The sequence below is a fragment of the Pteropus alecto genome, unplaced genomic scaffold, assembly GCF_000325575.1.
Source record: "Pteropus alecto unplaced genomic scaffold, ASM32557v1 scaffold207, whole genome shotgun sequence".
Taxonomy (NCBI): Eukaryota; Metazoa; Chordata; class Mammalia; order Chiroptera; family Pteropodidae; genus Pteropus; species Pteropus alecto.
In genome coordinates, this window is record NW_006440149.1 from 566,747 (window position 1) to 575,563 (window position 8,817).

Consider the following 8,817-nt stretch of genomic DNA (forward strand, 5'->3'; position numbering starts at 1 on the left):
CACACCAAGACATCATAATTAAATGTGAAACTTAAAGAAAAGAGGGAACTAACAGAGAAACGTGGGGGAGTGAGAGACGTCTCCAGATCTCTCCCCTTGAAACAATAGCTAAATATCTAAAACTCAACAAAAAACACCCAACCTGCACATAAGCATGTCTGAGCAAGGGATCTGCATATAAGAGCTAAAATAGGTAAAAACCTCGGGAGTCGGGAGGTAGATTGGGAGAAACAAAGAAGCTGCCTCTCGCATCCGGAGCTCCCAGCAGGAGGAGTGGAGGAGAGAAGGTGTGGTGGGTTCCCTGAACAGCCCTGCCTGGAAGAACTGTGAGCTCCACACAGCGGCAGTGACCAGGAATCAAGTGAGAATGCAGAAAAGTGGGAAAAGCAAAGAATTGGGGACAGCAGAGAAGTGGGGACGACAAGAAGCAACGGTTAATTATTACCAACTGTGGTTGCAAAATTTGAGGCTGAGCCACAGCCCTCATCCTCCTACCTAGAGGGCTCCTCCCACCATATCCTCTGAGACCAAACACAGAGGAGCCTCAGGGAAATCTGAGAAAATGCTACCGAATCTGTCGATAATACTGACAGGTACTGAGACTGAGGGAAGTGAGCATGATTGAATATTTATAAGAAAAAAAAGGCATTATTAAGACTTTATATAAGCAGGGATCCAAGAGGCTTAAATACCACCTACTGTAAACCAAAAGAAAAACACCATCTTTGCAAAAGCCTAAAGAGAGACTTTTATATAATGAATCTTCTTTCTGGAAAAAAAGCAAAACACACTTCCATTAATTCCCAGGCAGAGAAATAGTCCATTAAACACCATGGACAACCAAGGTGACAAAGCAGCTCAGAAAGAAAGAGAAAAATCTCTAGAAAATAAGCTTAAAGTCATAGAAATATGCAACTTAAATGGCAGAGAATTCAGGATGGTACTTCTGAATAAACTCCATTAAAATAATTCATATATACAATTCCAGGAATTGAAAAAAAAAAAAAAACAAATAGATCAGCAGAATGAGTTCTTTAGCAAGGAGCTTAAAACCCACAAGGAGAACCGAATTGAACTTCTGGAAATGAAGAATACACTGAAAGAAATGAAAAAATGAAATAGCAGACTTGAGAAATAGAGTCAACCAAATGGAGGAAAGGATCAGTGATATCGCAGACAGAAATCTAGAAATAAATTTGAAGGAAGAAGAGAGAAACCAAAGAATGAAAAATAATGAAAGAGAAATACAAGAACTAGCTGATACTATCAGGAAAGGAAACATAAAAATAATGGGCAATCTCCAAAGACAGAAAAAAAGATCAGAGATTAGAAAGCATTTTCAGACAAATAGTTGACGAGAATTTAAGAATTCTAAGGAATAAACTGGAGCTTGGAATTCAAAAAGTCAACAGAACACCCAATTATCTAACCCAAAAAGGCCTTCTCCAAGACAAACTATGTTAAAATTATCAAAAATCAATGACAAAGAAAGAATTCTCAGGGTAGCCAGGGAACAGAAGATGGTAACATATTAAACAAACAAACAAATAAACAAATTAGATTATCATCAGAATTCTCAGCACAAACATAACAAGCCCAAAAGAAGTGGAATCAAATATTCAAACTATTAAATGAAGGGAACTACCAGCAAATCTCACCTTTAGATATGAAGGAGAAATAAAGATCTTTCCAGACACACAAAAATTGAGGGAATTCTCCAATATGAGGCCTGCATTACAGGAAATACTGAAAGAGATCAGCTGAGCTAAAACAAAATGAAAAAAAGAAATACATAACTTGGAGTAAGACGACTAGCAGGCAGATAGAAGCAGAGGCATGCAACACTTACTAAGAACAGGAAATTATAAGTCAAGCAGTAAGAAGACATTTGTTTTTGCAAGATAGTAATGAACATTCAGCATACATAAGAACAAATTGAGACAACAATAACAAAAAAGGGGAAGATTCAAAGATCCAAATTCTCAAAGGAGAATGGAGATAAGGCATACACAGAAAAAAATGGACTACTATATAATATATATAACTATCCTCTACATATTTGTAATGGTATACACAAACCAAAGATACAGTACTAAAGTATATAACATAAAATAAGAAGGACGAGAGGAAAATCCCACAAAACACAACCAAAGGAAAAACAAACAAACAAACAATCAAAAAACAGACACAAAAGGAAAAGAAAACAATGGAAACAACGAGCTACAAGAAAGCAGAAGATAAATGGACTATAGAAAAACATCATATTTCAATAATTACCCTAAATGATACTGGACTGACCTCACCAATAAAAAGGCACAGAGTTGTATATTGGATCAAACAACAAAACCCAAACATACTCTGCCTCCAGGAGGCACATTTCAGTTCCAAAGACAAATATAGACTCAAAGCAAAACGATAGAAAATGATATTTCAAGAAAATGGTATTCAGAGAAAAACAGGAGTAACGATACTAATATCAGCCTGTATAGACATCAAAATAAAGAAACATAAAGAAAGATACTGAGGGACACTTCATAATGATAAAGGAAATCATGCACCAAGAAGACACAATACTTATTAATATCTATGCTCCTATTCAGGGAGCTCCCAAAATATATAAACCAATTACTAACAGAACTAAAGGGAGAAAAAGACAAAAATGCTGTGATAGTAGGGGATCTAAATACCCACTGTCGGATATGGACAGATCATCCAAACAGAAAATCAATAAGGAAATAACATCCTTAAATGACATATTAAACCAACTGGACATAATTGACATTTACAGAGCCTTCCATTCCAAAACAGCTGCTTATACATTCTTCTCTAGTGCACATGGAACCTTCTCAAGAATTGATCACATACTGGGACACAGAGATAGATTCAACAAATATAAGAGGTTTGAAATCATACCAACCATATTCTCTGATCATAATGTTTTGAAGCTGGAAATCAACTAAGAAAATGAGAAGTACCACAAATACATGGAGGTTAAACAACATGCTACTGAAGAATGACTGGGTCAGAGAAGAAATAAAAAGGGAGATCAAGAAATACATAGAAACAAATGATAATGATAGTACAACATATCAAAACTTTGGGATACAGCAAAAGCGGTCGTAAGAGGAAACTTCATATCATTACAGGTCTATCTTGAAAAACGAGAATGGGTCCAAATAAACAATCTAATGTTTCATCTTAAGAAACTAGAAAAGGAAGAACAAATGAAGCCTAAGGGCAGCAGAAGGAAAGAAATCATCAAAATTAGAGCAGAATTAAATGAAATTAAAAACAAAACAAAACAAACAAAAAAAATAGAAAAAAGTAAATGCAACAAAGAGCTGGTTCTTTGGGAAGGTTAATAAAATTGACAAACCTCTGACTAGATTCACTAAAGAAAAAAGAGAAAGGACACAAATAAACAAAATCAGTACTGAAAGAGGAGCAATGACGACACAACACAAAAATACAAAAGATCATACAAGAATACTATGAAAAAGTATATAACATCAAATTTAACAACCTAGAAGAAATGGGCAAGTACTTGAAAAGATACAACCTTCCTAGACCGAATCAAGGAAAACCGGAAAATCTAAATAGACCGATCAGCATTATGGAAACGAAACCATTATCCAAAATCTGCCAAGTGTAAAAGTTCAGGACCAGATTGTTTCACCAGTGAATTCTACCAAACACTCAAAGAAGATTTAATAACTATTCTCTTCAAACTCTTCCAGAAAATTGAAGAGGAGGCAGTGTTTCCTAACTCATTTTATGAGACCATTATTACTCTGATACCAAAATCTTTTAAAGATAATACAAAAAAGAAAACTACAGACCAATATCTCTCATGAACACAGATGCAAAAATCCTAAATAAGATACTAGCGATCCAAATAAAGCAACATGTTAAAAAGATTATACACCATGATCAAGTGGGCTTCAACCCAGAGGCCCAGGGATGGTTCAACACATGCAAATCAATTAATGTGATATACCACACAAACAAGTTAAAAAATAAGAATCATGTGATCATATCAATAGATGCAGAAAAAGCCTTCAACAAGATACAGCATCCATTTATGATGAAAACACTTAACAAAATCAGTATAGAAGAAAATTACCTTAACATAATAAAGGCCATATACGACAAACCCTCAGCCAACATTATACTTAATGGTGAAAAACTAAAAACCTTTCCTTTAAGATCGAGAAAAATACAAGGCTGTTCATTATTGACTCCTTTATTCAACATAACATTCGAGGTCCTGGTGAGTGCAATCAGGCATGAGAAGGATATAAGAGACATTCAAGTAAGAAATGAAAAAGTCAAACTCTCACAATTAATTGATGACATGAATGTCTATATAGAAAACCCTAAAGACTATAAAAACACTACTAGAAACAATAAGCAAATGCAGTAAAGTTTCTGGATACAAAATCAATGTCAACATTCCCTAGCATTCTTATACTCTAATAATGAAGTGTCAGAAAAACAAGTGGAAAAAATAATTCCTTTTGCAACTACAACAAAAAGAATAAAGTATCTAGGAATAAATTTAATGAAACATGTGAAGGACCTATATATAAAGAAAATTATAAGACCCTATTAAAAGTAACTGAATACGATATAAAGAAAAGTTTTTCTGTGTTCTTGGATTGGAAGAATCAACATAGCTAAAATGACCTAAAGCGTTATACAGATTGAATGCAATTCCCATCAAAATTCCATCGGCCTTTTTTAAGTAAATAAAACAAAAAATCATCAGATTCGTATGGAAGCACAAAAGACCCTGAATTGGCAAAGCCATCCTTAGAAAAATGAAGAATTCTGGAAACATCACTCCGTCTGACTTCAAATTATACTATAAAGCAACAATACTAAATACAGCATGGTATTTGCAGAAAAACTGATACACAGACCAGTGGAACAAAACTGAAAGTCCAGAAGTAAATCCATGTTTATATGAGCAAGTAAATTTCAACAGAACATTCCAAAACATACAGTGGAGAAAGGAAAGCCTCTTTAATATATGGTGCTGGGAAAACTGGAAAGCCCCCTATAAAAGAATGAAACTAGACTGTTGTCTATCACCACACACCAATATTAACTCAAAATGGATTAAGGATCTGAATATAAGACCTGAAACAATAAATTGCATAGAAGAAAACATAGGAACTAAACTCATGGACTTTGGACTTAAAGAGGATTTTATGAATTTGATCTCAAAGGGAAGGGCAGTAAAAGCAAAAATAAATTCATGGGCAGGAGTGAGTACTGACAAGCTTCAGAAAAAAGATAGTATTGGCTATGTCTAAAGAAGTGGTTCTGGATGGAATACAGGACAAAATAGATTTTAAAAAAATTTAGGAGGCAGAATTAAAATCAGTTAGTAGTCAATAGGATACACAGAATTTATTATTTCTGACAGGTTGACTTAAGAAATTTTACTTTAAGCTAATTGCATATCTCATCAAATTCAGAATTATTTCTTTGAAGAAGGCACACTTGTGAGCATAGTAAATGTCAAGGTTAATATGATGAAAGTGACTTCCTTTAATGGCCAGTTAAAGTGTACTCATTCATAATAGGTTCAAGACAAATTAATACTGTTTCCCTTTTGAATATTCTTCAATATAACTCCTTTCATTTTTGTGTATTATATTGGCCTCTGCTTATTTAAAATGACTTATTTGGCTGCAATTTACTTTATTCAAGCTTCTAGGGGGATTTATTTTTCCAGCATTTTGAGACTGGATGATCATGTCTTCCCCCATCACCACTTTCATCTTCCACATATAATTATAAAAATGTGGCATCAGAGAAATGTGTTGACAATTTGTTAGAAAGGGACCTTTTTACCATCGTACCTTTAGCTTTCACTTATTTCATTTGTTTTATTCTTTGAATAATTACAGTGATAATGGAGATGTAAAAGAGGTATAATGGAGGAAAGCATGAAAAAGTATGTATTGCAGAAGAGATAAAATATATTTAATAATAGTAGCTCCTTCAACAGTAAAAATAGCATTAGTGCTACTGATGCAGACTCAAGTAAATTTTTCAAAAAGTAAAATATAGTATTTTTAGCAGAGTCTTAGCTTAATATATGACAAAATACATATGTATTTCTTACTGTTCAGTGAAAACTTATGTAACCTTTCATTGTATTACTAAAGGACAAATCATAATTATGAACTTAAATTAATGCTCATTAATTAGTGGAATTTCTAATACAAAGAGAGAAAATGTTGAGCGTAGGACAAATTATGTATAGCAGCCTTGGTTGAGATTCAGTCCATTGGATGAGTACAGCAAAGCACAGCAACCTAGCTTCAATCTGGGGGAGAAATGAGAGTTCCAGATGTGGTAGAAAGGTTATCATGGTTTGCTTTGGAATATCACAGAAAAGCTTTATACCACTAAAGGTTCATTCCAGTCTGGACATTCTTTGTGTCTAAAGTTCTAGAGCATGTCAAACTTTAGAAATAAAGATGACATAATTCAACTTTTTGTCAGACCTTATAAATACCCTATGAAATGAGGACTATCTCTAGCCTTATTTATAGATGAGGAAACTTAAATTATAAAAAAAGAGGTAAAGTCTAGGGTCTTACAGTTAGTAATCTTTATAATAAGGTTTTAAACTTTTGTTGTCTGACTTTCAAGTCTGTATTCTTAAATACTACTCTACACTGCATAAGATGTCAGGGTGTAATTTTATATTTATGTCAGTATTCAGGAATAATTCTCTCATTTTCAACATAATATGAGGAAATGAAGAGAAAAGTGATTTTTCTCTAAATTACTTTTCAATGGTCTAAATGCAAGCATTTGTTCCTTCACTCAATAAGCAACTGTTGGATGCCTACTCTGTACCAATTGCATGGGGGAAATTTGAGAAGATGAATTATTACAGGGAATAGCATTTATTGGGTAAGATAAAAGGATTTATTATTTCTAACTTTTACTATAGTTTTATTCTCTTTCTGATGTACATAAATTAAGTGTTGAGGATCTGAACATGTGGAAAAGAGACCGTGTAGTCCAGAGAACACAGAAAAGTTTTTAAAAGCCCCAAACAGCAAATTATATAGGGTGCAGTTGAAGTATTAGTAATAGTAAACATTTTGGTTTGTATGACATGAGATTTATAAAAGGTAAACACTGTGTTTACATCCTCTCACAACCACATCAAACTACAACTAAATTACAATACAACCATCATTGAGAATTGCCTGAAATCTAGCTGAACAGGAGTTCTATAACTAAGGATATACAGAAGAAACTACATCGAGACTAGTAGGAGGGGAAGAGACATGGAACGGGCTGGTCCTCATACCCACCTGTTGTGGTTAAAAATCAGGAGGGGTACCTCAGTTGCAGAGGTCACCTCTGAGAAATAAGGGATCTTAACCCCACGCCAGGCTCCTCAGCCTAGGATTTCAAAGCTGGGGCGAGAAGTCCCTATAACTTCTGGCTGTGAAAACCAGCGGAGATTGTGGCTGAGTGACATGAAGGGCTGCTGAAGTCCCAGGCATTCCTCTTACAGGGCCCGCACATGGACTTACTCAACAGTCTCAATCACTCTGAGCTCCATTGCTGGGGCAACAGCTCAAGAGGGCCAGGGACATACAGGGGAGAACTGAATTTTCTGGCTTCAGAGCAAGGGCTAGAGAGGCAGCTTTCTCCCCGAACAAAGTTCTGGCAGAGCCCTTCACATAAGTGGCCTGAGGCGAACTCTGAAAATAGTTTGCTGTTCACTTGACCCAGAAAACCCACAAAATCATGCAAATCAAGAGGTTCTAATCTTCAAGTTCATTTTAAAAACACTCGTGAAACTGCCCTGGCCACTGAGAGTATGCATATCCAAAAAGCCACTAAATATCTGAGAGATGTCACTTTACAAAAGTAATGTAAGCAATTCTGTTGTTACAGTGGTGGAGTTGGTAGGTGTGCCCAGGTCAAACAGTGAGGCTGGATCAATGGCCCAAAAAGAGTGATGAATTTTTGCTACACATGCTTAAAAATGCAGAGAATAATGCTGAACTTAAGGGTTTAGATGCAGAGTCTTTGGTCATTGAGCATATCCAGGTAAACAAAGCTTCCACGATCCAGCACAGAACTTACAAAGCTCATGGGTGGATGAACCCCTACATGAGCTCCCTCGACTGAAAAAGAGCAGATTGTTCCAAAATCAGAAGAGGTAGCTGCACTGGAAAAAAAAAAAAAAAGATATCCCAGAAGAAACTGAAGAAATAAAAACTTATGGTCTGGGAGTAAATTTAGCATCAAATAAATGCTCATAAAGGTTTAAAAAATTCTGGTAAAATTCATTTTCCTTTTTTTGATCACTCCCCACTCAGCCTGCATACATAGGTAGCTGCTATATTTGATTCTCTATCAACCTGGCTAACACCATTACCTCTGCCCTGGTGATTCTATGAGATCCTCCCAACCTAACTGGTGGAACCACCCAAACCACTTCCAGAACTTTTCTATACAAACAAACTGTCTTGGCTCATGCTGTAGAATTTCTTAAAATCTTTCAAAGTTTCACAAAACCAAATGAGCAGCATCTGGCCTCTTAGCATGCCCCATACATTTGCTAAGCAGCCCCAAGACCAATACAAGCGGTAGCCAGCCTCGTTCCACACCTTTTCCTCTCGCAGCCACCTCCAATCAAAAGACATAATGTTGCTAAATAAAGAAAACAAGACCTTTACATATGCTGTCTACAAGAGACTCACTTTAGATTGAAAAAGTATGCATACATTGAAAGAAAAGGGATGGATTTCATGAAAATGGAAATAAATA